Genomic DNA, 8,646 nt, shown 5'->3' with positions numbered 1-8,646 from the left:
GATGGCTGACTGAAACTGTCCACAAAAAGAAACGCTACTAATGCGATTTGTGAATAAAATTACTTTGAACACGATTGCAATTAACGGCCAGTGATGAATTATGTAGAGGGGGTTTTATCATCACCGGCAAGTATCCCGAAATTCCCAATCGAACCGACCCGTGTCCGACTAAAAAGTTGCCCGGTTGGTTTCGGAGCCAACCTCCCCAGTAAAACAATTTCTACAACAAAAACTACAAACGGGACACGTGTGACATGAAAAACACTCAACTCATTTCACTTAATTGGGACCAACATTTATTGCGTGGATCTATCTGTCCGCTTCCTTAACATTCATACGGTACAGCTGAAATGTTTCTACATTACGCGTGGAAAAAACGAGCTTTTATCCAGACAAATATAAGCTTTATTCATAACATTTATCCTACACTAGTGTTCATTTCTCTTCGCTCTTCTCTTCCTATACTCTCTCAACCTTTCCCATGCTCTATGGTCCCTGTCTACCTATCGTGTGTGCTTTGGCTAGGTGTGCATTTATCAACGTGCTATTTACGAATCTCTCGTTCGCCCTGCGAACGCAACGGGTTTTCGATTCACGGAATGTTCAATTCACGGTCTTATAAATTTAGCCGTGCACGCCACGCAACGTAAGCTATGTTGCGGCGTGAATTAACTGGTCGTCATGCGCATGAATATTGAATGGGTGGGTACTCACAGACCTTCTTCGGTGACGATGATGACGCCGCCGGATGAACGGAAAGGGGGTGGCGGTGAATTCGCTGCTGCTCTCTCGTTCGGCGAAGAAGTTTGGTTGCCGCCGGGGGTAGGCGGATTGCCTTTCTGCTGCTGGTTGGCGGTCGGTTCACTCGAACATCGGAATAACTTACTCGATTTGCGCGCGACGCGACACGTGCGTCGAAGTTTCCCTAGTCGTCACTAGGGGAACGGAAATGCGATTGCGCTTGCTGATTCGTCCTGCCTAGGGAGCGTAGAAACGGAAGCGTCCCTCTTCCGGCGTGTCCCGGGAGAACTTCTGAGCCTGACAGTGGGGTCAGAAATGGCCACTGGGAGTTCGGTTGCGGTGCCACGGACGGATTAACGGCTTGGCAAGAAACCTTTAGAATAATTTAATGCACGTTCTACGTGTTAATTTAACATCACATTTAGCACAAATAAGCACGAATTACCTTTAATTGCACGAAGCCACACACGATAACACACCGCCTTTTCACAATAGCACACACGATTCTACAAACTAGGGAAAGGAATTTAAACAGGTATTAATTAAGCTCTACTAACTGACTATTCTTCATGTCACCTTTGAGAAGACACCACGGCGCGAGAACTTTGGGCCACTCCTGCCTCTTCCACGGATCAGTTCGAAGTGAACTTGATCAACTTGGGAATCCTCAGATTAACCGCCAAATTGCAAATTGCATCACCGGACATCACGAAGTTAATTTCGTGATTCCAAAAATTACTCTCGCGCTCTAAATAATCATATTCGCGCATGTTTGCGTCTCTTTCCACGAACAGCTTCAATCATCCATCTCACTGTTCGGCCCCAAAATCTTGGGTGGAAAGAAAACGCCAAAGGTCAACGCATCCTGAAAGGATTCCCAACGGGTCGATGCACGCGGGCGATAGCATGTGCTACAAGCCACCCGGCAGATTTGATCAGTTTTAATGGGCAATTAATTCCCACGGCCGCTCACAACGTCAGTAGGAACTCACATAATCAATTTTGTTTTGCGCTTCTTGCGAGTGTCGCTCATGAACATAATGAACGCTAATGTAGTGAATTTGTATTGTGGCTCTAGACTGGTTCAACTGTTTTGGCAAATTACTAAATTAATTTAAATAAATAACGGATATTACGAGTAACATAAATTGAACAAATAAACATGAAACGACCTGCTCGTTACACCCGTTCAATTTGAAATTAGGCAGTACACCTAACCCGGAGAGACCCCTAGACATACTACATATTGATATTTTTATCGCGGAAAAAACTTATTTCCTTTCAGCTATTGACAAATCTCGAGGTTCGGATCGTTGACACACATCAAATCCCGTAATATCATAGACGTAAGAAATGGATTGATAAAGTTTTTGAAAATTTATGGAACACCTCGTAAAATAGTTTGTGACAACGAACCATCCTTAAGATCGATTGAAATTAGAGGATTACTTCACGATCTCAATATTGAAGTATTCTTCACACCTGCTAATCACAGTGAGAGTAACGGTACTGTCGAGAGATTCCACTCCACCGTTGCGGAAATCTTTCGTTGTATCAAACCAACATTTAAAGATCTAGACTTGAAACAAATTTTCTATATTGCTTGCACTCAATATAACAACACCATCCATTCCGCTATTAAAATGAAGCCTAGAGAAGCTTTTTATGGGTTGAAAGATTCCCAAGAAAGGCCTCTCGATATGGAAATACTAGTAGAAAATAGAAACAAAGTTTACGATGAGATCATTTTGGCCCACGAAAAATCAAAACAGGATAATTTACGCTATCACAACAAGAGCAAGGAAACCATACCTGAATTCCAACAGAATTCAACTAAATACAAGAGAGTGCAAGGAATAAAGAAAAAAACACATCCCATGTATTCACCGGTCATAGTCGCCGAAGATCAAGGTAGATTATTGAAAGACGACTCTGGACGGGAAATACACAAAGAAAACATTAAAAGAACAAACTAACATGAATTTAATTTCAGGAAGGACAATATGGCAAGCGAGCAATGGATTCTATTTCTTTACACCGCCTTCACACTCTTCATTCCATCCCATGCGCAATCCATACAGATTCATGATATTACGAACAACGCAGGAGCGTTGCTTCTTAAAAGGGGGGACGGACGAGTGGTTGCAGGATACGACAGATTATTGCATGTGATTGATTACTCAGAATTTGAAATTTCGTAGGGCATATAGTTGTCTCGACTGGCCCTTTCCTCCCTACTGTCAATACAACAATTTGACAGTGACAAGAAAGAAGAAGAAGAAGAAGAAATTTCGATATCTATTTTAGAAAATGTAATTAGCCAAACTAAAAATTCGTCAAGTAATTTTTCAGAAATAATTCAAATGAAACTCAGGGAAGTAAAATTCATTTACAGCACACTTAATACGAAATCAAATAGATACAGGAGGTCTATTGACATTTTAGGAAGTACTATCAAATTCATAACAGGTAATCTTGACGCAGAAGATCTTAAAATAATCAATAATAATTTAGACGAATTGAGAAAAACAGGCAATTCCTTCATAAAACAAAATAATAGGCAAATTAAAATCAATTCTAAATTTGAAAACAGGCTTAACCTAGTGAACAAAGAAATCAGAAACCACCAAAACATGTTAAACTCAAACAAACGATGATTACATTCTGTCAGAGAATCAAAAAATTTCAATAGCTTTTCAACTAGATTCATTCTTAGAAAATTTAAAAGCAATAGAATACGCAATTATGTTATCAAAATTAAATATTGTCAGTAAATTTTTACTCACACCAAAAGAAATACAAATTATTGTTCAGGAGATCGTAGATCAGGGCCTCAGAATTCAACACTTCGACGACGCTAGCAACTACCTAACAACCACCACATTACATAAAGGCTCATCAACCATCATATGCGTGAACATCCCCAGACTACAACCTACATCCTACGAGAAAGTTATCATCGAACCGTTATTCCGTAACAACCATTCGGTATGCTGACACATAACACAGTTTTCATAAACCCGGAACAAATACTAGCTATTACATCCCAATGTCGAGAAGCCAACCAAGTAACGATCTGTGAGAGGAATCAACTAGTGGACATCAGCAACAATGCATGTGAAGCTCCACTCCTAAGAGGACAATATGGGCAATGCCCGGTATCAGAAAAACCACCATCAACGAATACTAAAACGATAGCTCCAGGAACACTATTAGTGCAAACCGTTCACCAAGACGTAATCATTAATAGCACCTGCGGCATTCAACCAGAAACGTTGAGAGGAATTCATCTAGTCACGTTTCGCAACTGTTCGCTGTTCATCAAAAACGAACTTTTCGAGAATTATGAACTAAGATTTGAACAGCCATCAATCCTTCCGTTGCAACTTACAAAAATCGAAACGTTGCACGTAGAAAGACACATAAACCTTTCGGAACTACATGATCTACATTTGGAAAACAGACAACACTTGAAAACCATAGAGTTCAAATACCGAATCGGATCCATAGCATTCGGCACCGTCATCACTCTCATAATCATACTATTGGCCATCGGCATCAGCAAATACTGGAAATACACAAAAACAGGAAATTGCTCGGGACGAGCAATACTTACGGGGGGAGTAGTTAAACACGATACTCCTCAATCGAACTTAAACGACAAATCAGCAATACCCGGACAACCGATAGAAGTCAGTGCTACAGCGGAGTCAGCAACATCGAAGTGGAACGGACGCAATACGACACCCAACATCAGCAATATCCACCTGGACTACGTGACCACCGGAGGACCATCGTTGCTAGGCGTCAAGTCAGCAGTTTTAGGTACGAAGGCAGGGCACTTAGGCTTTGTATAGTATTCAATAAATCATTCCAGTTTCGACAGCGAAAGCGTGTAGTTCAGTTTATAATTTTTTAAAAACCGAAATCCTCAGATTAGAAACTTAATTTATATACTAGCTGTATGTATCCGGCCTTGCTCGGAGTTGCCAATTTGATTCGCAGTTTTTTCACTATCGGAAAATGAATAAACCAATTGGTCAACAGGAGAATCGTATTTTCTTTGATACTTCATCATTTGATTAAAAGAAGGTAGATTTCATTTGAAAACATTGACTGATATTGAAAAAGGGATCAAACCAAAAAGTCATCTTATTCCGAGCAATCGTCTATTTTTAATCTAGGAAAAACATCCACCGATGCCTTATTCCGGGCAAACGTCTATTTTTAAGGAAGGGAACACATTCACCATCCAGAAGGCAACACATTAACCATTGCTTTTCACTGGGCGAACCCTGATTTCGATGAATGGTTGAGGTGATTGATAACTAAACAATACCACTCCTCCCTCACACCCTCCCTTCTTCCATCCTTAACCCACTATCGCCGTCTCTTTAATATGAAGAATGTGTGCTCCAAATTGTGCTGAAATCGGCTAAGGGGAGATCAGAAGTTACACTGAGGTGATTAAGGGCTGAACCATGCCAGTCCATCCATAACCTTTAATCACAGGTTGAATGATTTAATCATAACAAATTTTTTCATTCGTTGGAAGCTTTATTCATTAACGCTATGATACATATATAGATTTCTATGCCCCTTCTACCTTTTCAATAAACATTTTTTTAAAATAAAGAATATGTGTACCAAATCTGGTTGGAATTGCTCCTGGGGTTTGGAAGTTACACTGAATTGCTCGTTTCTAAAAACAACCGCTTCTCCCTTACCCTCCCTCTTTTCCCAATGACCATTCCACCCCTTTGTTATCTTCTCCTTATGATAGAGAATGTGTGTACCAAATTTGGTTGAAATCGATACAGGGGTTCAGAAGGTAAACTGAATTGCCCGTTTTCTGAACAATATCCCTCCCCCCTTTCCCTCCCATATGATCGTCTCCTCATAGTGAATATGTGTGCCAAATTTGGTTGAAATCGGTCCTGAGGGTTGGGAGTTACACTGAATTGCTCGTTTCCCAAGACAACCCCCCCCCCCCTATACCCACCCCTTTTTTCCAGTGACCATCCCACCCCCTTTGATGTCTTTTCCTTAGGATAGAGAATGTGTGTACCAAATTTGGTTCGAATCGGTCCAGGGATTCATAATATACTCTGAGTTGAACGTTTTCTGAACAAAATCCCTCTCTCCAGACCCCTTCCCCCATTCTAATTACCCTCAATCGGTCCTGGGAGTTGAAAGTTACGCAGAATTGTTCGTTTTCTAAACAAATCCCCTCCCATATATATATATATATATATATATATATATATATATATATATATATATATACAGCGATTCCACGGGAAAAGAATAGAGTTGAAAAAAAAAGTTGTCCAATTTTGCTCAAAATCGCTTGGTATGTTCTTCACCGAAAATAATTAGACCCGTATTTTTTTATTTTTTTATTAGGATGACCATGTTCGATATAGGGTTACCAGAAAAATCTCTATTTTTCGAATTTTTTTATTTTCAAAAAATCATAACTTTTGAACCACTGGTTCGATTTGCAATATTTTCTTATGGATAGAAAGCTTATTACTTCAAGTTCTTACTAAAATTTTTGGTTTGGTGTATTGGTGTACTCAAATTTGCTAAAATGGCCAAAATATTCGTTTTTTATGATTTTTGAAATGTTGGACCACAACGACTATATATTTTTATATTTTTTTATGAAAATTCAAACATTTTTTGATAACATATCAAAAAATTAGAAATGTTCATCGAGCCGTTTTTGTGTTACATTTTTTTGAAAATTTCAAGTTTTCTGAACATACACACATGGAATGAGCATAATTTTCCATCACTTCAAAATAACTGCGGGAATCATTCTGTTGAAGTTATCAAACTTATTCCTAATAAATTCATGATAACCATGTTTACAAATCTAGTTTTATTTGTGAAGTAATGTACCTACTCTATTCGGCGTAGGTTCATCGAAGAGCTGTAGCCCATCAAGTATCAAGTAAGTAATGTACCTATCAAAAGCAGGGGAGGCTTGTCCAAGCAGAGACCAACATTGCTAGGGTTTACTCAACCATGGTTTACGCTTTAACTGGAACCACAATGGTCCGTTAGCGTCCTAATTCAGCATGAGTGCTCATAAGGGTTGTAGAGGCACTCATGCCGAATTTGAGTGGTAGCGTAAACCACGACTGAGTAAACTTAACTGTTTTGAATTATTCCACAAAAGGGTCATTTTGAGTGAACCGAACTAAAACTAGAATATATTTTTTTTAGCGTGTAGAATTTTTTTTTATATTTAGTGAAGTTAAAAAATCAATTTTGAAGTCCAAAAAACACCGACCAATGAAATCTACGTTGAAATTCTTTGTGTAATGAATGCTTTACATTGGTATTATTAAAAATTTGGCAACCAGCGCTGTCTGAGAGAATCTTGGCTCTGCTATATTGAGGAATGGTAGCTCAAATCTCAAAGCTTTAGACTACAAGCAATGGTTTTCTCTGATTACCTTCAATTAAAACTCAGCATTTAATTTGATTATTTTTATTTTTCATAATTCATCAAAAAAAATATTACATAGCAAAATTCTTACAATTTAACACACTTTTCTTCATCTGAAAACGAAAACCGTTTCACGATAATGTAATTTTCATTTTGTGGCTTAAAGTAATGAAACGATTGTGTCCCAGAGATTTGTTTCACACGAGTATAACGGTTCTTTATTTTCTTTTGCATTGCATTGTAATCTTTTTCCGAGAAAAACTCGTAATATATTTTGGAATCTACTTTAGAAACAGCCCAAGAGTAAAGTTCGTATGCAGTTGTAATATGATGGCCTTGTAAACTTGCTTTTGAAGCGTTTCGCTTTAGAACACCTCCTAAAGCGTCACAAGGTCCTTTTCCATGGCAAGTGGCAAAAAAGTTCCACTCTGCTTTAAGACCGAAGTCTTTGTACATGTGGCACAAATTGAAAGCAGTCATCTTATTTTTGTATTGACTGCCTGATCCATCAGAAAAAAAATGGATATTTTCAGGTAAGGTAGCTTTTTTTAATGAAATTCACACAATTTGTTATAAACAGCCGAACGGCAACATGGTTATGTTTAGTAAATTCTGCGATTGCTATGAAGCTTGTAAACTTTATATTTTGTGCTTCATCCTTATAATATATGGCAAAAGGATGGATTATGCATTGAGCGTTTGCCCAATGAAAACCTTGTATAGCGTCCTGAATAACAAAAGAGTAATTTTCAGAGAAGTCAGCAATTATAATGCAATCAGTTGCTTCCAATTTCCTTGTTGCTCTGCAATAAAATTATGCGGAGATAATTCGCTTAATTTTTCTAAAAATGTTTCCACATACTCTTCTGCATCCATTCGCATTGAATTTAAATGACAACGATCTGTTTGCTTCCATTGTTTAAATTCTAAGGAATCGACATTTTTAAGAAAATTCATCAGGTCATTCTCCAGTGTCTGCGTACCCGGGCAATGATCACAGGTTTTCAACCAACATTTCTCTGTAGGATTTTCACAAAGTATTTTAAAAAACAAGTCATGATACGTTTTTAAATGGTTATGAATAAGTTTCTTGTCCTTAAGGGTTTTAAACATTAATTTAAGATTCTGATGATAAATGCATACGCAGACAGTATGCGTTCCACTTGAACCAGCTAGAATACAATTCGGCACCAACATTTCAAAAGGGCGTAACTGCTTTTGTAAACAAAAGCTTCTTACGTCGCTGGTGAGTTAATTTGAGCCCACCCACGCAATCCAATACCACTGATGGAAGCATCGAACCCTCTTCTTTCATTTAATGGTGCTGGATTGCGTGGGTGAGCATAAATTAGCCCACCAGAGACGCGAGAAGCTCTTGTTTACAAAAGCAGTTACGCCCTTTTGAAATGTTGGTGCCGAATTTTTTGGGCGGCTGCTGGAAAACA

The 8,646-nt window shown here is 38.6% G+C and overlaps 1 long non-coding RNA gene across 1 annotated transcript; it reads right to left on the bottom strand.

The window, feature by feature from the left end:
- Positions 1–774: 774 nt before the first annotated feature.
- Positions 775–1,744, bottom strand: LOC134206240 (uncharacterized). Its single transcript, XR_009978256.1, has 3 exons — positions 1,318–1,744; positions 1,187–1,254; positions 775–1,114 (listed from the first exon to the last, which is right to left on the bottom strand). It is a non-coding gene; the product is annotated as an uncharacterized LOC134206240 (long non-coding RNA).
- Between the last annotated feature and the right edge of the window lie 6,902 nt (positions 1,745–8,646).

The sequence above is a fragment of the Armigeres subalbatus genome, chromosome 1 (genome assembly GCF_024139115.2).
Source record: "Armigeres subalbatus isolate Guangzhou_Male chromosome 1, GZ_Asu_2, whole genome shotgun sequence".
In the NCBI taxonomy this organism is placed as follows: Eukaryota; Metazoa; Arthropoda; class Insecta; order Diptera; family Culicidae; genus Armigeres; species Armigeres subalbatus.
This window is presented reverse-complemented; position numbering and strand designations above follow the sequence as displayed.